The 22,641-nt window shown below is 38.1% G+C and overlaps 1 long non-coding RNA gene across 1 annotated transcript in view; it reads right to left on the minus strand.

The window, feature by feature from the left end:
• Window positions 1-12,413: 12,413 nt before the first annotated feature.
• LOC121389492 overlaps window positions 12,414-22,641 on the minus strand; it is a 42,360-nt gene continuing 32,132 nt past the window's right edge. The window contains exon 3 of the long non-coding RNA XR_005960070.1: window positions 12,414-12,955. This is a non-coding gene — a long non-coding RNA (uncharacterized LOC121389492). The remainder of the gene's footprint in view (window positions 12,956-22,641) is intronic.

The raw sequence follows: 22,641 nt of genomic DNA on the forward strand, positions 1-22,641 counted from the left end.
GCTAACGTGGGTAACACACACACATCTAACAGAGTCAGCTAGCGTGGGTAACACACACACATCTAACAGAGCCAGCTAGCGTGGGTAACACACACACACATCTAACAGAGCCAGCTAACGTGGGTAACACACACACATCTAACAGAGCCAGCTAGCGTGGGTAACACACACACACATCTAACAGTCAGCTAACGTGGGTAACACACACACATCTAACAGAGACAGCTAGCGTGGGTAACACACACACACATCTAACAGAGCCAGCTAACGTGGGTAACACACACACATCTAACAGAGCCAGCTAGCGTGGGTAACACACACACATCTAACAGAGCCAGCTAACGTGGGTAACACACACACAGACAGCTAGCGTGGGTAACACACACACACATCTAACAGAGCCAGCTAACGTGGGTAACACACACACATCTAACAGAGCCAGCTAGCGTGGGTAACACACACACATCTAACAGAGCCAGCTAACATGGGTAACACACACACATCTAACAGAGTCAGCTAACATGGGTAACACACACACATCTAACAGAGCCAGCTAACGTGGGCAACACACACACATGTAACAGAGCCAGCTAGCATGGGTAAAACACACATATGTAAAACAGCCAGCTAACGTGGGTAACACACACACATCTAACAGAGCCAGCTAGCGTGGGTAACACACACACATCTAACAGAGCCAGCTAACGTGGGTAACACACACACATCTAACAGAGCCAGCTAACATGGGTAACACACACACATCTAACAGAGCCAGCTAACGTGGGTAACACACACACATATAACAGAGCCAGCTAACGTGGGTAACACACACACATATAACAGAGTCAGCTAGCATGGGTAAAACACACACATGTAAAACAGCCAGCTAACGTGGGTAACACACACACATCTAACAGCCAGCTAACATGGGTAACACACACACATCTAACAGAGCCAGCTAACATGGTGGCAGCAGCAGATTATCAGAGTCTGTCTCTATCAAGATCAAGTGTCCAAAAAACCATACGCAGACTGACGCAAGGGCAGATAGCATTCTGGGAAAGACAAAGTTGGGGGATTGGGGGTTTTAACAAACCACTAGAGCACATTGATTAATGGATCAATTGATACTGGAATGAATGAATGAATGAATGAATGAATGAATGAATGAATATTAATGTTTAACTATGGTAAATGCGAAAATTAAATTTCTTACTGGATGTCAAACAGTTGATAATTCTAACAGTCTTCAAAGGAAGCCTGCACCATTTGTTCATTAGTAGTCAAGGGATCTGTTATATGCACTTTCCCACAGACAGACCAACACATACCACAGCCTTAATCAAAGAATGGCTTCACCAAAGGGGTTTGATCCTATATGACTCTAGAAACTTGACACAAACGCTCTACTGACTGAGCTAGATCCTACCCTATCTAGTTCCAGGAGAGTGGTTTTTACCTCCTCTTACATATAGTAGCATGTGACTTCTTTTTTTAACAGCACTACAAAAGGATATATAGATATCAGTGCTCAATACGCATGGGAAATATGATAACATCTTAAATGGGTCCCATTATAAATCTAAGTTACATGTAGGAAAACAATTAATCACGCCGTTCAGTGTGGGGGTTTTCACCCAGTGGTCTGATGTATTAAGACACCAAATAGCCGTATTTTTTTTTTTTTTTAATTTGCGGCATCACTGAACAAAATGTTTCCTTCCTCATTTTGTTATCAAGAGCATGTGACTTCAACCTGCAGGTACTACATTAACTAACACTAGACGTGCATTAAATTCTTACGACTAGCAAACAAACTGAGCACCCAACAGCCTTATACTACTGCACCATTGGGGTTGGTAAAAAAAAAAAAAAAAAATATTATAAAAAAAAATATAAAAAAACCCTCCCCTTTCCTACCCACCCCCAAAAAACCCTAAAAATCAAATATGAATTTCCTCCCTCTGCTATTAAATAGATATTTGGGGTAACTCGCCCTCCCACACCGTACACAAATACTGGATTCACTCAAGCATAAACCACAGAACTAAGCACCTCGCAATCGGTATGACTTGTGGTTATCGCATAAATCATTTGTTTGGAACTAAACCAATAGCACAGAATACTGGAGGTAATAAAAAACAAAACTGTAAAATGAGACCATCTGACAGATAACAAGTATCTGCACATCTACACAATATGCCTTCAACCAACCGAGTCAGACGAGGTCACGGGAGCTGGACTCCAATGACCAGTGGCCACCAAATGGCTTGCACATGCCAGACCGCTTGACCTAGTGACCGGGTGAGCTGGCAATATACAGCACACAGCGTGGCAGGCGGTGGGTCACCGCAACCCATCCAGCTGGCCGACATAATCAGGCCTGCTTCTTTCCACTCAGCTACGTTCTCCACTCGATATGGCCATATTGCCCACGACAACAACTTATCGGCTTCTCACAATGAAAGCCGGGTCTTTTCAAGTGAGAATTTTCCCAACTCACAACGTACTGCACGCGAGGGAGATATTTTGGAGCTGGTCTCCAACCACAGATGACTTACTGGGCACAATGGGGAATGGAGATCAGGTGGAATGTCATCTATTTTGAGTGTTCAGGTAATTTACCCCTCTTTGTCTCAGTTGTTTTTGTGGAGGGTTTTTCCCATTTGAAAAATTGAAACACACAACAACAAAAAAGTTTCGAATAAACATCTTTTTTTTCCCCTCTCCTTTTATTGACATCCCCCCCCCCCCCAACCACCACCACCACTTTAGAGAAAGGGAGGTGCAAACAATTGCATTAAAGAATCATTACACAGAATAGGGAATATGATCTATTTTTTGTGTTTTTGTTTTTCATTTGAAAATTGAAACTTACAAACAAACAGGTTGCAACAAATGCTCTTCTTTCTTTCTTTTTTCCTCTCCTTTTAATCACATCCCCCACTCCCACTTTTGAGGAAGGGGGCAAACAGTTCCACTAAAGTATCATTAAAATATCATTATACTAAATGGGGAATAAACAGAGGAAAATTATCTATTTTGGGTGCTCATATAATTCACCCATCTTCGTATTCTCCCCCCCCCCCCCCACCCTTTATTTGTTTGTTTCATTTGAAAATTAAAACTTACAACAAAAAAACAGGTCGCAATAATAAACCTTCTCCCCCCCCCGTCTCTGTCTCTCCCTCCCTCCCTCCCTCTCTCATATTTTTCATATTTCCTCTCCCCCTCCCCCCCCCCCCCCAACACTTTGGTGATGTTAAAATAATCACTTTCAAATGATCATTGTAAATGAAGATTACACACAAACAACCTATTCTAGGGGACCACAGCCAGTGGCTTGAATGGGAATAGATCATCAGCAACATGAACTGCAGGGTTCTCATTCATCCAAAAATATCGAGTCCATGGACTCATGACCTTATATTTTGAGTCCATTAGGAATGTAGTAGAGGCCACAGTTACTGCCTGTGTAACGAGTTCCAACTTTCCACGGCCCTTCAGCTGGAATAATAGTATTATTTGCATCCACTGAAACAGTTAATACAGAGACCTGAGGGGTCAAAATGTGTGCTGGCAGAGCATGTCACCGACCGGAGTTTCACAAGTGACAGGTTCACAAACTAGACATGTCTGCACCTGTACATTGCTTGCAGGTGTGATTACAAAAAATGCATTATTTATTTCAAGAAAGCTACCTAACATGTTTTATATTCTGATCTTTGTTAACATTAACAGCTACCGTGCCATTTCATGAAACTGTAGTATTAAAATGTTAGGAGGAGTCACTCTGTGTTTTTTTGATACACGTTATGCAACATAAGGCCTTTTTTTTTTTTTTAAAGGGTGGTTAATTCTCACTCAACTCCATCAGAGTAGTTGCGAATCTGAGATGGTGGCTAGTAGACATATATACTTTATTGATTATAATGACAACAAATGTTTAAAAAATAGATCATAAATTAATTTGAAAAGCAAGTTAGCCTTCTTTTGAAAGTTAGTGTTTTGTTTAACAACACCACTAGAGCACACTGATTTATTAATCACCATCTACTGGATGTCAAACATTTGGTAATTTTGACATAGAGAGGAAACTAGTTAATTTTTTCCATTAATAGCAAGGGATCTTTTATATGCACCATCCAAGACAGGATAGCACACACCACAGCCTTTGATATACCAGTTGTGGTGCACTGGCTGAAACAAGAAATAGCCCACCAATGGGAATCGATCCTAGACTGACTGTACATCAAGCAAACACTTTACCACTAGGCTACGTCCCACCCCTGTATAATTTAAAGTTAAAGTTTGTTTTGTTTAACGACACCACTAGAGCACATTGATTTACTGTATAATTTAAGTTTCACCCCAAAATATGAACAGCTTGATCAAAATATATAAACTAAAATATATATGTAATCGGTACTTGATTTTGGTTTTAACTATTAATTTATTTCTCCAAGTGAACAATACATATTTATGAAAGTAAACTGCTAAACAACATCGTATTTGTTGGTTTTTAACCCCAGACAGGTATGAATTTTTTAAAACATAATTTGCATAAAATTAGCAATCCTTCCAGACAGGGATGTTACAACATTGTGACAAAATTGGTGATAAATCAAATTAAATGTGATCTTATAATTTATACAGTTTGAGTTTTAATAATAAAAAAATAAAAAAAATAAAAAAGATTTAGTACGTCTAGACATGAGGATGAAATAGTCATCCAATTCAAGGACAGACAAACGAAGGCAAGACACAATCTAATATACCATGTACATGTGTTGAGGATACTATAAGTTTGTACAAAAAGTCTTTACAATCAAAAAGAAACAGAAGATAGTTTAAGCTGAAATTTTAATGAGTCAGACATTTTATTATCCACAGAAAATTATAAACATACATGTACAAGTAACTAGGTAAAAGGTGGCTGCTTTTTTTAACTCACCAGAGAAAAATTAATGAAGAAAGGAAATGTAGTATTTAACAACGCACTCAACACATTTTATGTACGGTTATATGGCATCGGACATACGGTTGAGGACTACAGATAGAGAGAGAAAACCCGCTGTCACCACTTTATGGCCTACTCTTTTCGATTAGCAGCAAGGGATCTTTTATATGCACCACCCAGACAGGATAGTACATACCACAGCCTTTCTTACACCAGTTGTGGTGCACTGGATGGAATGAGAAATAGCCCAATGGGCCTACCGACAGGGATCAATTCTAGAGCGACAGCACATCAAGTAAGTGCTTTATCACTGGGCTACATCCATCCCAAGTTGTTCCTACATGTTAGGTTTGATGGTCCTGTATGCAAGATATGATCCGGACAAGGATTTACTGTTATGTGCAGCAGACCATGAAATGTAGGTCAAAGTGACTTAGATAACAGTACCAGACATACCGCCATCCCAAGTTGTTCCTACATGTGAGGTTTGATGGTCCTGAATGCAAGATATGATCCGGACAAGGATTTACTGTTATGTGAAGCAGACCATGAAAAGTAGGTCAAAGTGACTTAGATAACAGTACCAGACATACCGCCATCCCAAGTTGTTCCTACATGTTAGGTTTGATGGTCCTGTATGCAAGATATGATCCGGACAAGGATTTACTGTTATGTGCAGCAGACCATGAAAAGTAGGTCAAAGTGACTAAGATAACGGTACCAGACATACCGCCATCCCAAGTTGTTCCTACATGTTAGGTTTGATGGTCCTGTATGCAAGATATGATCCGGACAAGGATTTACTGTTATGTGCAGCAGACCATGAAAAGTAGGTCAAAGTGACTTAGATAACAGTACCAGACATACCGCCATCCCAAGTTGTTCCTACATGTGAGGTTTGATGGTCCTGTATGCAAGATATGATCCGGACAAGGATTTACTGTTATGTGCAGCAGACCATGAAAAGTAGGTCAAAGTGACTTAGATAACAGTACCAGACATACCGCCATCCCAAGTTGTTCCTACATGTTAGGTCTGATGGTCCTGTATGCATCTGTATGCAAGATATGGGCCGGACAAGAAAAAGTTAACAGACAGACATACAGATTTATGGACGGACAATGCCATACCATAATACAATGTGTGTATAAAAACAATTAATAGATTGTTTGAAACTTCATGTGATTGCTCGCCTAGCACCATTTCAGGCGAGTGATCGCTCGCCTAGCACTATTTCAGGAGAGCGATCTTTAGCTTGCCTAGCACGATTTCAGGAGAGTGATCTTCAGCTCACCTAGCACCATTTCAGGAGTGATCTTCAGCTTACCTAGCACCATTTCAGGTGAGTGATCTTCAGCTCACCTAGCACCATTTCTGGAGAATGATCTTTAGCTCGCATAGCACCATTTCAGGTGAAATGGTGAGTGATCTTCAGCTCGCCTAGACTTTGCTCATGGTGAACAACATACTATAAATAAGGATTACGCACTGCATGGTCATCTACTCCAAACAGGGCAGGATTTAGCTCAGCTGGTAGAGTGCTCACTTGAGGTGTTTGCGTCACAGTATCAAACCACCTCGGTGGATCCATTAAAATGATTGGGAGTTTTCTCGTTCCATCCAGTGCACCACAACTGGCAAAAGGCTGTGGTATTTGCTTTCCTGTCTGTGGGAAAATGTATATAAAAGATTCCTTGCTGCATTAGGAAATATATATAGTGGGTTTCCTCTGATGACCACGTGTCAGAATTACCAAATGTTTGACATCCATGGATTAATTAATCAATGTGCTCTAGTGTTGTCGTTAAACGAAACAAACTTCAACTTTCTACTCCAAACAAAAATGTTAAAGGTTATTCTGGCACATGGGTTATGTTTACTGACTATAACAAAAGGTTCAAGGAAGTTAGTTGGGGAGGGGATTGTTGTGTTTTTAAATGCACTTACTCCATGACAACAATTAACATCTAACATTAACAAACATTAACATATATTACAATGTCTTACAATGGCAGGGCTCACACTGGATCTAAGTTTGGCTTAGCCAATATCCAGATGTGTAGAGCATTTCATTGAAACTTGATTAAATGTGGTTAATTTAAGCACTATTTTATTAACCAAAGACAAAATGCTGTGGCCACTTTGTGTAAAAATTAGCAATTGGCTGATTCTGCAATTAACAGGGTGAGCTCTGCAAAGCACTACCAAGGTATGAAGGGTGTTGTTACAGCAATGTGGTTACTGAGAAATAAAATGAACAATTACTGCATAGCCATATTCCGATACACGAAGGATACAGGAATTTAAGTGAAGTCACCTTCCCGATGAGGGTGTTCATATCAAGGGCAGGTAACTTCACTCCATTATATTATGTGTTCAAGGAATGCAAAGCAGAGTATTGTTTATTGTGGATGCTGCAAAGTGAATTCCACCGTGTTTATGTCAAGTCAAACTGTACTTTCAAGATTTTATAACTTTGTATTTAATACATATAAATGGCGTATAAAAGCAAATTTAGCATAGTTTATGCACATATACCATTCTCATCATGTGTAAGCTTGGCCATGTACAAATACTGTGCTCACCACATCAGTGTTCACAGGGTAAAACTCAAATAAAGTTTGCTTTGTTTAACAACACCACTGGAGCACACGGATTTATTAATCACCAGCTATTGGATGTCAAACATTTTGGTAATTTTGACATATAGTCAGTCTTAGAGAGGAAACCCGCTACATTTTTGCATTAGTTGAAAGGGATCTAAATAGGCACCATATCCCACAGACAGGGTAGCACATAGGGCGGCCTTTGATATACCTGTCAAGGTGCAATGGCTGGTACAAGAAATAGCCCAATGGGCCCACCGACGGAGATCGATCTTAGACCGACCGCGCATCAGGCGAGTCCTTTACCACTGGGCTATGTCCCGCCCTCGCTCTCAGAGTTGGACAGCTGTAACTAGGAGGGCGTACGATCACAGTCGAGCGCTAGACCGGTTGTTTTCACCTAACATCAAGTGAATGTGATGCAATAGAAGACGACAGTACCAGTCAAACTGTCGGCAAGCACTCAGTCTCCTGAACACGCCACCGATTAGTTGTACAGTGTTCTAAACATGGTACTGGAATGACGATAGTAAAAACCTACAAAATGTTTTGTGTGCTTTCACATTACTAAAACATGTTGAAATATCACAGCATACATGCAGCATCACTAATTCATCTTTTCCAACACTATCGACAGACAGTGGGTGGAAATGACATGTATATTTCCTTACAAATCAAGATGTCCGTTAAAATATGGCATTCTGACATTTCAAAATCAAATAATGATATAATAAATTACTTTCACCGAGTGTTTTTACTTTGTTTTTAGTTGTTTTTATAAATGTCACTGCTGCTATATGTATTGGTACAATGACATGCTCTTATTTACTAATCAAGAGTCTGACATTGTTCCAAAACAGGCCCTTAAATCTCACTTAGGGGTGGGATTTACCTCAATCAGATGAGTGCTCGCTTGAGGTGCTTGCATCGCAGGATCAAACCACCTTGGTGGATCCATTCAGCTGATTGGGGTTTTTTCTCATTCCAACCAGTGCACCACAACTAGTGCTTTTCTGTCTGTGGGAAAGTGCATATAAAAGATCCCTTGCTGCATTAGGAAAAATGTAGTGGGTTTCTTCTGATGACCACGTGTCAGAATTACCAAATGTTTGACATTCAACAGTAAATTTCAAACATTTAACTGTTTGAAACACAGCAAGGTTGGCTGAAGCAGGGCTTGAAATAGCATCCTGCAAACAGCGGTCCATTTTTTCAGACCCAGCAAGTGAAAGAAGAAATTATCTGCTAAAACTAACCAGAAATGGGACCTGGGACAGACATGCTCGAAACCGTTGTGGTATATGAGCATGTTAAAATATATCGGCTCGGCAAAAACTACCAAAAACTTGCATGTCGTTATTCAAGAGAGTGTATGTATGTATTTTCTATTTAGCTGAGGCAGAGCTCGTGAGTGTTATATTCTCATTTTACAATACTCTATAATAAATCTCAGACGTCCTAATTTTCCACACACTGTCCCAAACCTTCCACTCAACCCATGCTGTCTATTTCTAGCAGAACACATTTTTTTCTTAGACGGCCATATTTCTTTTGGCCAGCTATTTTTTTTTTTTTAAATAACAGCATGCCATATTTTACTTCTAATTTTGAGCCCTGTGAAGGGTTGTAGGTATTCAGAATTGCATTTGTAGGTATTCAGAATTGCATTTCAAGTTACTTTAATAATCTAATTAAAACACACCAATTCAGTGGATTTGAAGTGAAACTTTTACGGTCAATAATTTTGTATTTAATTTGTGCATGTTTATTTTGAGTATACTTATTCTGGGCATTGTTTATCTCCTTGGCTTTGGTGCAATCTAAAGCCCTGCAAAACTGATGAACCTTCGCCATGAGCATTATCAAGGAGAGCTGGAGATCTCTCTCTTGACGTGGTGCTAGGTGAACAATCTCATGGAGTGTCAAATACACTGAACTCCACTGAGAATGAGCCACCTAATTTTCACTTGTCACTGCTATCGTATTTATGAGGGCAGGAGGTAGTCCAGTGGTAAAGCACTCAACTGGTATATATCAACGGTCAAACCGACCGAACATCAAGTAATCAGACCCTTCAGTACATGTAAATTGTCATGAATTAAAAAATGTATTTCAAGGAAATCAATCTGTCATTCTCTTAAAACTTTTCAGGTGAGTATGGAGGGGAGGGGAGGAGGGATTGCTAGCCTTTGCTGGCAATTACTGCCGATCACGGTTTCTGCACGAGGGTACGAAGGGTAAAATTATAAACCCTAAAATACTGGAAATTAATGGATGTATTTTTGCAACTCTTAGAAAGATGTTATTCAGAGAATTGCTGTTTAAAATTTATCTAAATACAGAAAAAATAATGACCCTGACCTACGACAATTAATGTCGCACCTACAAACTTACAAACATTTAATACACTTACATACAATTAAGAAACTTGTCTCTACTGCTGTTAAATGGAACCTAATGTGACAAAACATTTTTTAAAATAAAGAAAGAACTTTGCAAGTATTTCTTTCTTTTATTTCGTTTCTTATCTACATGTACGTTTTTTCTATTTTTTTTAGTTTACAAAGCAGAATTTATTTTCAACAACAACAAAAAAATAATAATAAATAATCAGTTTGATGGTAAAATACATATAAATGCCAGGGAAAATTGAAAACACCACAGCTACATATCACAGCACTGCCGATTGCCATCGTTAACAGCTAGTGTTGTGTAATAAACACCATTACGACCACACACACACAGGTGGAAACAGTCTTCCAGTCACCTGCAACTGGTGACAGGCAATTATTCTCTCAACCAGTCCCCGACAGAAAAACGTAACAGCCGGGCAGGACGGCATGAAAGGCATAAATAAACGGCGACAAAAATAACCCCACTATATGCATATGCACATGTGTCCTCGTTTTATGTCCTTCACCCTGCATGCACTTGAAATCCAAAGACCTCTCTTTTTTCTTTTTATTTATTTCTTCTTTTTTTTCTTTCTTTCCCAGATACAATTCTTTTGAAATACCTCCCAAATCTAACCACTTTCAGAACGTGTTGCAGTATTTAACTCAGTGTCAAAGAACTCATCCTGCATAGGAAAGGAATGTTTGTTTAACAACACCTCAGCACATTTTAAACTTTGTCTATCTGGTGGTTAACATACATGGATTGCTACTTCAACACTTGGTCAAGAGTGAGAAAAGACAGGAAAGCAATGTTTGTTTAACGACACCTCAGCACATTTTAAACTACGGCTAAACTAAGTGAACCACATTGTTAACAACTACAAAAAATTACTCTCATACCTTTAACCTTCTGACTACTGCAGGCAAGATATCTCGTCCGACGTTACGCCAGTCAACATACTGTACACTGTATACAGTGCATTCCCCAATTCATATTTCCCACTGCTTTGCACACGACACTCACCGGAAGCGATTTAGTAACAGGAAACAAAAGACAACTTAGCTTCCTGTCTTTAAAATTAGATTTTTCACTGTAAAATGGCTTGAAATTTTTAGTTCAAAAAGTGGTTTTCGGCAACTATTTTCGCTTGATAACAATGGCGGCACATCACGGTCATTTTCAGGGATCAATAGCTGATTGTGACAGATAATTTGAAAATAAAATTTTAAATTTTTGGCCTAATTTTAATCAACAATAACTGATCTAAAATAACACAAAAATTTGAAAAATACACGAAAATAATACTTACCGATTCAAATATGAACTTTATTTTATGTATTTATAAAACATTTAAGTAAATATATGTGAGTAAAAATTATAAACTTGTACCCACTCAACGTGTTTTTTGTCAAAAATTAATCCAGTAGTCTAAAGGTTAAGTAAGGTTACTCTCCTACCTTTAAGTAAACCACATTGTTAACAACTATGATAAATTACTCTTCTACCTTTAAGTAAACCACATTGTTAACAACTATGATAAATTACTCTCCTGCCTTTAAGTAAACCACATTGTTAACAACTAAGATAAATTACTCTCCTGCCTTTAAGTAAACCACATTGTTAACAACTAAGATAAATTACTCTCCTGCCTTTAAGTAAACCACATTGTTAACAACTAAGATAAATTACTCTCCTGCCTTTAAGTAAACCACATTGTTAACAACTAAGATAAATTACTCTCCTGCCTTTAAGTAACCACATTGTTAACAACTAAGATAAATTACTCTCCTGCCTTTAAGTAAACCACATTGTTAACAACTAAGATAAATTACTCTCCTGCCTTTAAGTAAACCACATTGTTAACAACTAAGATAAATTACTCTCCTGCCTTTAAGTAAACCACTCTCCTGCCTTTAAGTAAACCACATTGTTAACAACTAACATAAATTACTCTCCTGCCTTTAAGTAAACCACATTGTTAACAACTAACATAAATTACTCTTCTGCCTTTAAGTAAACCACATTGTTAACTACTAAGATAAATTACTCTGCTGCCTTTAAGTAAACCACATTGTTAACAACTATGATAAATTACTCTTCTGCCTTTAAGTAAACCACATTGTTAACAACTATGATAAATTACTCTTCTACCTTTAAGTAAACCACATTGTTAACAACTATGATAAATTACTCTGCTACCTTTAAGTAAACCACATTGTTAACAACTAAGATAAATTACTCTTCTAAGTTCTACCTTTAAGTACCATTAGATTTTCCCCACAATTTGTCCAGACAGAAATCATGAAAAAAACATTACTATGGAATGTGCGTCATTGTAATGGTTTTTTCACGATTTGTCTGGACAAAATGTGGATAAAATATATTGGTAATTAAAGGTAGGAGAATAATTTACTGTAGTTGTTAACAATATGGTTCAGACTTTAGTCTCAGGGCAGTGATGGGGAGCCAATGATAGCAACCCCTGCAATTAAAACATTTCCATGGACAATAATTTTATTTATACCAGTGGCGGTATTCATTGCGAATGACACGTGCACGTTCAAGAACAATGGGGTTGCAAAGGATGATAATTTATTTTCCATAATAACGGCATAACTACTGTTAGGAAATCTGTCACCAAGACCAAATGCCCCTCTTTAAAACACAAGTAAATCGGTTAAGTTTTGTTTTTGTTTTTTTGGTCTGTTTTTTAATAGGCTACTCTGCACCAGAAAACAGTCGCATATTTGGCCAATATTCAATTCAATTTCAATTCAATAATTTATTTCCATATATGAATTATACAGACATAAAAAATAATATCAAAATCAAGAAAAGAATGCAGAAACATTAATCTATCTGTCTCTCTCTCTCTGTGTGTCTCTGTGTGTCTGTCTGTCTGTCTGTCTGTGTGTGTGTGTGTCTCTCTCTCTCTCATCAGGCTGACCATAACACTTCAAGTGACTTGTAGGAGTGTATGTTAAACATTTTACTGAAAATAAAACACACGAAATGCATCAGAGCCATGGATCAACGATGTATAAGCTGTCACCGCCCCCGACCCCCACCTCACCCTGCAATCCAGCGGTCCCTGCAATGCTTCCTATGAACAGTGAACAGAGTTCAATGACCTAGTTGATACTCGCTTAAAGCTGGTAATTTACAGGTATTTACGATCATTCCCGATGACACTGACATTCAGATACTTAGTAATAACGGTGCACTTACTGTTTTAATATTTACTTTTAATCCATTTTCAGTACAGAAAGCACTGTAAATCAGGAAATAAAATGTTAGTGAATTTAGTGAGGTCATACAAGACACTAATATTTTATGACGCTAAATTTAAAGAAAAGAAAGAAAGAAATGTTTCATTTAATGATGCACTCAACACATTTTATTTACGGTTATAAGGACCACACAGATATTGAGAGAAGAAACATGCTGTCGCCACTTCATGGGCTACTCTTTTTCGAATTAGCAGCAAGAGATCTTTTATATGCACCATCTCACAGACAGGGTAGTACATACCACGGCCTTTGATATACCAGTCATGGTGCACTGCACGTCCTGCCCCCTAAATTAAAAAAGACATACAACAGAGCTGTTGAAAAAACCTTTTGTGTGATTGTTTTGTCTGAGATTAATTGATTAAACCAAAAGGATATAGTAAACAACAAGGTCTGGCCTGGTGCTTATAAAACTTTCAGAGTCTAGACTGAAGACTCTTAATAGAGTTTGAGACACTAATGTCATGGCTACAACATACAAATGTACGTGTGATGTCATTAGACATTGAGTCTAGACTCTTAATAGAGTTTGAGACACTAATGTCATGGCTACAACATACAAATGTACGTGTGATGTCATTAGACATTGAGTCTAGACTCTTAATAGTTTGAGACACTAATGTCATGGCTACAACATACAAATGTACGTGTGATGTCATTAGACATTGAGTCTAGACTCTTAATAGAGTTTGAGACACTAATGTCATGGCTACAACATACAAATGTACGTGTGATGTCATTAGACATTGAGTCTAGACTCTTAATAGAGTTTGAGACACTAATGTCATGGCTACAACATACAAATGTACGTGTGATGTCATTAGACATTGAGTCTAGACTCTTAATAGAGTTTGAGACACTAATGTCATGGCTACAACATACAAATGTACGTGTGATGTCATTAGACATTGAGTCTAGACTCTTAATAGAGTTTGAGACACTAATGTCATGGCTACAACATACAAATGTACGTGTGATGTCATTAGACATTGAGTCTAGACTCTTAATAGAGTTTGAGACACTAATGTCATGGCTACAACATACAAATGTATGTGTGATGTCATTAGACATTGAGTCTGGACTCTAAACATTTTATAAGCACGGGCCCTGGATTGACAAGAAATGATAACAGCAATTATTACCCCTAGGGCTGAAACAAATCTTGGTACATATCAATGTGATATGTCCCACTAGAATGCCAAGTCACAAGATGATGTCGTCAACTGGTGCACTACACACTTACAGGAACATGAACCAAATGAGTTGAATAATATAAATTAGGATCCATTATGGGTAATAAATAAGATATTAAACTTGCTACCATTTCGTATCATGTTTCTGTCGCTTGTGAAATAATCTGTGGGATGGTGCATATAAAAGATCCCTTGCTGTTAATCGTAAAGAGTAGCTAATGAAGTGGCGACAGCAGGTTTCCTCTCTCACTATTTGTGTGGTCCTTAACCATATGTCTGATGCCATATAACTGTAAATAAAATGTGTCGAGTGCATTGTTAAATAAAACATTTCCTTCCTTCCTTCCTTGATGTATATGTACCAATATGGGTCCCTGGACGGAACTAAAACAAAGAATTGCTCAGACAGGACAGCGCATAGCACATGGCACATAGCAGTCTAATGTTCATACCAACAAGAGGCACTTGTATCTGTCATGTGACAACCATGTGACCCACTGCACCTCAGGTGAATGCTCTACAACTAGGTCACATACCACTCTGCAAGTTCATCAGTTGGATGCTGAACACTGGCTATATTGTTTTCATTATCCATGAAACATTTCAAAATCAACTTTCAGCAGACATGTATGCAGGAAATTGTACAAGGGGTCTAGAAATTGGCAAGCTAAGTTTCGGGGGGGGGGGGGGGGGGGGTGTTGAGTTTTTCTCCATAATTTTTTTTTTTTTTTTTACTTGGTAGTGGGTGGGGAGGTGTTTACCCCCAAACCCTCCTCCTCTGCACCTCTGAACTCCACCTGCCCCCCCCCCCCAATCCCCTGCCTCTTCTGACACTTGATTAATCTCACTGACCTACAAATGTGGTCTGTCTGATTATTCAAGATAGCAAACATGGACAATTTGTGCATATGAAATTTCATGCAGTATTCCTGTTTTGTTTTTTGATATGTGTGTGTGTGTGTGTGTGTGTATGTGTGTGTGTGTGTGTGTGTGTGTGCATAAAAAAAAATGCTTGTCAGACTGCAAGAGTAAACATTGCAAGCCCTGACACACATAAAAAGTGCTGCATTCTTTTTATGAACAAAGCTGGATATCTTCCAAAATCAAGTAGCTCAGACATATAAATGTGTCAGGAGCAGAGCCACGATTTTGTAAATTGGGAGGGGGAGAAATTCTGGTGGGTTTTTTAAATAATATATCATGTATACTCCATTTTTGACTACCAACATCCACAAAAGTAGTTTTGATTACTACATGTCGCTATGTGTAACTTCGATTATGCCTCAATATAGAGTAAATGGATTGTGCCTCAATATAGAGTAAATGGATTGTGCCTCAATATAGTGTAAATGGATTGTGCCTCAATATAGAGTAAATGGATTGTGCCTCAATATAGAGTAAATGGATTGTGCCTCAATATAGAGTAAATGGATTGTGCCTCAATATAGTGTAAATGGATTGTGCCTCAATATAGAGTAAATGGATTGTGCCTCAATATAGAGTAAATGGATTGTGCCTCAATATAGAGTAAATGGATTGTGCCTCAATATAGTGTAAATGGATTGTGCCTCAATATAGAGTAAATGGATTGTGCCTCAATATAGAGTAAATGGATTGTGCCTCAATATAGAGTAAATGGATTGTGCCTCAATATAGTGTAAATGGATTGTGCCTCAATATAGTGTAAATGGATTGAAGGAAAATAACAAAAAATTAACCATTTTATTAGTAATTACTCTTTTTTTTAATATACATAAATAAATTATCAATACTCATGTACAGTAGAAACAAACTTTTATCATCTGTTAAATGACTACAAATTACAAAAAATATTTTATCAGTTGGTTGGTCAAATATGGTAAATAAGTTTAAAATAGGAACATATCATATGTATTAGTAAAAACAACAAGGAGATGTTTTATAAAATTATGTGTATATTTAAGTAGGGTGCCCACAATATACATGATCTTCAAACTAAGATTAACAGTCAGTCTATGAATTCAGCCATAGCACAGGGACCCATAAAAGTAATATAAGTTAGTTTTGTTTAACAACACCACTAGAGCACATTGATTTATTAATTATCGGCTATTGGATGTCAAACATTTGGTTACTTTGACTTATAGTCTTAAGAGAGGAAACCCGCTACATTTTTCCATCACTAGCGAGGGATCTTTTATATGCACCGTCCCAGACAGGATAGCACATATCACGACCTTTGATATACCAGTCGTGGTGCACTGGCTGGAATGAGAAATAGGTCAATGGGCCCACCGACAGGAATCGATCTTAGACTGACCATGCATCAGACGAGCTATCAACCACTGGACTACATCCCAACCCTTTATGTAATACGTGAGAATATCTCACAGTAAACAGTAGCCAGCCTAGATGTCATAACGGTGATCAAAGGTGCCACATGCCAGCAGGTTTACCACTGGACTACATCCCAACCCTTTATGTAATACGGTGAGAATATCTCACAGTAAACAGTAGCCAGCCTAGATGTCATAATGGTGATCAAAGGTGCCACATGCCAGCAGGTTTACCACTGGATTACATCCCAACCCTTTATGTAATACGGTGAGAATATCTCACAGTAAACAGTAGCCAGCCTAGATGTCATAACGGTGATCAAAGGTGCCACATGCCAGCAGGTTTTTCTCAAGTCTGCAAGCCTAATCATTCAAACATGGTTTACACCTTGGAACTGGGAAATACACAGCAATATCTGCAGTACATCATTCGACAGACACTCAGTATTTTTTGATAGTGGTGTGGAAAACTACTGCGTGTGTGTGCGCGTGTGCGTGTGTGCATGTCTGTGTGTGTTTGTCTGTGTGTGTGTGTCTGTGTGTTTGTCTGTGTGTGTGCGTGTGACTGTGTGTGTGTGTGTATGTTTGTCTGTGTGTGTGTGTGTGTGTGTGTGTTTGTGTGTGTGTGTGTGTGTGTGTGTGTGTGTGTGTGTGTCTGTGTCTGTGTCTGTGTGGGTGTGTGTATGTGTGTGTGTGTCTGTCTGTGTGGGTGTGTGTATGTGTGTGTGTGTGTGTGTGTGTGTGTCTGTGTCTGTGTGGGTGTGTGTATGTGGGTGTGTGTGTGTGTCTGTGTGTGTGTGTGTGTGTGTATGTGTGTGTGTATGTGTCTGTCTGTGTGTGTGCGTGTGTGCGTGTTTATATCAGCCATCTACATCAACTTTTTCATCTAGGAGCCAGATGGCTCCTAATTGTATTTTTATAATTAAAAAAATTGTCGCATGTGCGAACAATTCAGTTGTAATGTAGAAGGCTGTCTGTGTTTGTGTGTGTGTGTGTTTGCAAATGTGTTTGTGTGCGTGCATACATGTGATTACTTAAATTTTCAATGTTACTTACATATGCGTGTACATGTAGTTTGTACCACAGTAGATTTAAAAGAGCATCATTAAAACATGTTCTTTTTCCACCTCAGTATTTTCATTTAAAGAGAGAGACCCTAGTGTTCACACACACTGGCATATTTTTCACTATCAGACATTATCATTACTTTGATTTTACTCTTTTGGCATTTTACATATTTTTAAAAACACACAAACCTCTGAGAAACCAGTTATGGAAATGAGTTCCAGTGTATTCTTAGAGGGTATTCCTCCGCTCCCTGTTTCAATGAATGAATGAATCAATCAATCAATCAACCAATCAACCAATCAATCAACCAATCAATCAATGTTTAACGACACCCCAGCACGAAAAATACATCGGCTACTGGGTGTCAAACTAAGTTCCACATTTTAAAGTGACACTCTCGTTTCAGTCTGTTGTAAATGTATCCTTATCCGTCACAGGTTTGTAAATTAACCAAACTTAGTGTCCCTTTTCATGGGTTGAAACTAGGGTCTGTGACTTTAATAAGAACTAGATTCATAAACAGGACCACAATCCTGTTTATGAATCTTGGGTTCCAGTGGGGGAGGGGAGTTAACTTTAAAAAAAACACCTTTTTTGAGTGTTGACATTGTAAAAGACGGTCATTGCTGCAGATCTTTTAATTCAAAAAGTAGACTTTGTATGTCCATGAAGAGGGGGAAGGGGGGAATCATTGCTGCAGATCTTTTAATTCAAAAAGTAGACCTTGTGGGTCCATGAAGGGGGGTCATTGCTGCAGATCTTTTAATTCAAAAAGTAGACCTTGTGGGTCCATGAAGGGGGTGGGGGGGGGGCATTGCTGCAGATCTTTTAATTCAAAAAGTAGACCTTGTGGGTCCTTGAAAGGGGGGGGGGGGATCATTGCTACAGATCTTTTTAATTCAAAAAGTAGACCTTGTGGGTCCATGAAGGGGGTGCATGCACTCTCGACACACACACACTGTTATATGTAGTTAAATAAGTATGCACGAGTTGAAAGGAATGCCCATTATTCCCAGTTTGTGGATCAACACTAAATCTTTTTAAAGTCTTCTTGCACGTTTGTCTAAAATGCAATCTCATGGTAGGGGATGTAATAAATATAAACCTATATATATGTGCAATTTTTATGTCTATGACAATACAAACATGAATGCATAATACGTAGAAAAAGCCAGTCCTATTTAACATGTGAGAATGTTGTAATCATTTAATCCTGGTTGGGGGGGGGGGGGGGGGGGGGGGGGGGGGTGTCAGAAGTGCACCCCACCCCTCCAACATACACAAATTTGGAATTGCCACACAAATCATCCAGTGTCTGGCACTTGCATATAAAGGATTTATTTCTTTTTGGTGGAGAACATGCAATCTTTTATCTTGAACATGCATCTTTGTTGATTTGGTATTTGTGGAAGATTGCCATATTTTATATAATGCATGTTACTGTACTTTCGAATACTACAGGCGCCCTTTTTAAATGTTGCACTCTGTATGAAACACACACACCCCCAGAACACTGATTCCATTTCTGAATGCCCATATATTTATCTAGTCCTATCCTAATATAGTTTCATCAACAGCAGGTGTCACAATTATAGAGAACCAATTTTAACAACGCTTAATAAACACTTGTTCCGGGACCCATACCTCTCTTCTCGGGGATCCGACGCATGTACGTGTGCGCATAACATGCACCCACGCAGGTATGCATGCATACACACACACACTCAAAGAAATATATGAGATAACCACAAATTATATATATATATATATATATATATATTAAGACAGACACATACACACACTCTCCCCTTTACACTACCCAACCCCCCTCCACTTCATGATGTATGCAACCGTACCCATACAGTCCCACAATCCTTAAATACATTTCACTATAACTGCTACATTCTTTGTGCCATGGACAAAACTGGAAGTGTTCCAACAATCCCTGTTAGCTCATACACACACTGACATAACTCTGGGTCTTGCACAATCTGGCAATCCCCACAGCAGTCTACTTGAAACACGGTGGCTAGCCTGTACAGATGTACAGTACCAGTGTATTAAATTATTTTACATACACGGCAATTTGTAATACTAATTACAAGCATTATGAGCAGCCAGACATGGGTGTGTAATCTAACGCAAACTTTGATACAAGCCAGAAAGGTCAAGCGAGCTAGACAGAGCTAGACTGAGCTAAATCGGTGTTGTGGGCAGGCTGACTGTTAAACAATTAAATACTAATATAGCATGTCTAGACAGAGTGGACCATCAGCCTTCAGACCATGATTAGCCACTAACAAGTAAACACCGATCAATATCTCATGTACCAGTCATCATACACAGACACTGCACACAGTCTGGTATACAAGTGATAATACACATATAATACACAGACACTGCACACAGTCTGGTGTACAAGTGGTAATACACAGATAATACACAAGACACTGAACAGTCTGGTGGACAAGTGATAATACACATATAATACACAGACACTGAACACAGTCTGGTGTACAAGTGATAATACACATATAATACACAGACACTGAACACAGTCTGATGTACAAGTGATAATACATACTGTACACAGTCTGGGGTACAAGTGATAATGCATACTGTACAGTGTGGTATACAAGTGAAAATACACACTATATACATTATGGTATACAAATAATAATACACACTGTACATGCAGTGTGGTATACAAGTGATAATACATACTGTACAGTGTGGTATACAAATGATAATATACACTGTACACATTATGGTATACAAGTGTTAATACACACTGTACAGTCTGATGTACAAAAGTTTTAGTTTTTTTAAACACCACCACTACAGCACAGTGATTTATTAATCATAGGCATTGCATGTCAAACATTTGGTAATTCTGACTCATCTTCAGAGGAAACCCAGAACATTTTTCCATTAGCAACAAGGAATAGTTTTTATTACATACCCATTAAATCTTACTATATAAATACAGCTCTGAATACAAGAATTGAATACAACTTTCCGTATTCAACTCAACTGCCGGAACTATACCGTATTCAACGGTTACCGGGAATGCCCTTTGCGATATGTAAACAAAGATTGTGCTTGGTTTGTTTAAAATGTCATTTTGTGGAAAATTTGAACTGAAAACAGACGAAAACGGTGACAAATATTTACAATTTAATGAGCGCGATACCAAAACTTGAGATGGAAACACTACTAACTAACAAGCTTTTAATCCACGATAGTTAAGGTCGACGACAGTCACTTTATGGACCCTTATTTTGGGTTGTTACATCGTACACAATTCTTATTCTTTTTCAATAAATAAAACATCTCCAACCGTAATTTTGTGATATGATATATTTGACAAAAGGTACGTTTTATTTCTTTCATCTTTCAAAACTTCAAATTAATATTTTGTCCAGAATTATGAAAAATAATAAAAGTACCGACCTGTAAACAGCGTTGTCTGCTTGTTATAGGAATTTGACAGGGGTCAAGGTTAGTAGACTAGTTTTTATTTTAATGTGGCGCAGCATTGTAATAATACAACTAATTTTGAATTTAAATGACGTCAGTATTCCAATGACGTTACTTTGCATCTCCTTACAATAACCATAAACTGGGTACATGACGTTTCCTTTTTGAACAAATTCCAATGTAAAATTGCTATTGAATTTTTTTTTTTCTTAACATTACTAATGCACCTGGATGTCTTTGAACAAAATCTTGTGATTAAAAAATTGCACCTTTTACGAAATATGGATTTCTAGTGAAATTACGGTAAGATGCTATATTTATTGTGTACGAAGCCAAAACAAGGTTTCGAAAAGTGACTGTCGTCGACTTTAGCAACAATGCCGTCTCCTCACGTAGAAAACTTGAATGAACTGTCAACTGGATTATTCAGTGGAGCGATGATTTATGGAGGCACATTTAATTATAAACTTAAACTTTTCAGCAACGAATAATTCCATGAACATCAATAAAAGAAATCACACCGATGACGACTCAGACACTGAGTGAACAATTCTTGACATTTTTCTTCGTTGTTAAAACTGGCACGCTGAATGTTTTCTGACGTATTACGAGCAAATTAAATATTATATTGTTCGTGAATTTTAGCTATTACATTGTCTTTAAAAGGCATTTCAAACAATATCATTAAAATTATAGGTAACTTTTCACTCGTTTTTTTCTTATTTCTGTTTATTGTTTAAATAGAACTATATTCCTTTGTGTAATAATTGGTGGTTCTTCAGTCCGCATAGTAACACAGCTGTCCTAGTTGTGTAAATTTAGAAATCCCCGTCATTAGCTAGCAGTGTTACAATTTCTAAATTATTATTTGGAAAAAATTTTCCAATTTAGGGTATGTAATAAATACAAAACTACATATATGTGGTTTTCTGATTTCTGTATTCCACTCGTGTATTTCCTGCCGGAAACCCGGCAGGAAATCCACTCGTGGAATACAGAAATCAGAAAACCACATATATGTAGTTTTGTCTATATACGCACTTTCCCACAAACGGGACTGCACATACCACACCCTTTAATATACCTGCTGTGGTGTACTGGTTAGGACTAAAAAACACCCAATCAGAGAAAGGGTCCACTAATGCAGTGTTCGAGATTAACGGTATCCCGATATCCTGGGGATACCAGAATTTAATTTTGGATACCAGATTTCAAGAACCCAGTATCCCACCGGGATACCATATAAAACTAAATTCTCAGGTGGGATACCAGATTTTGAAATGTTAGTGTCCAACTGGGATACTGCCCAAAATTTTTAATCTCTAACACTGC

This window comes from Gigantopelta aegis, chromosome 14, assembly GCF_016097555.1.
Source record: "Gigantopelta aegis isolate Gae_Host chromosome 14, Gae_host_genome, whole genome shotgun sequence".
In the NCBI taxonomy this organism is placed as follows: Eukaryota; Metazoa; Mollusca; class Gastropoda; order Neomphalida; family Peltospiridae; genus Gigantopelta; species Gigantopelta aegis.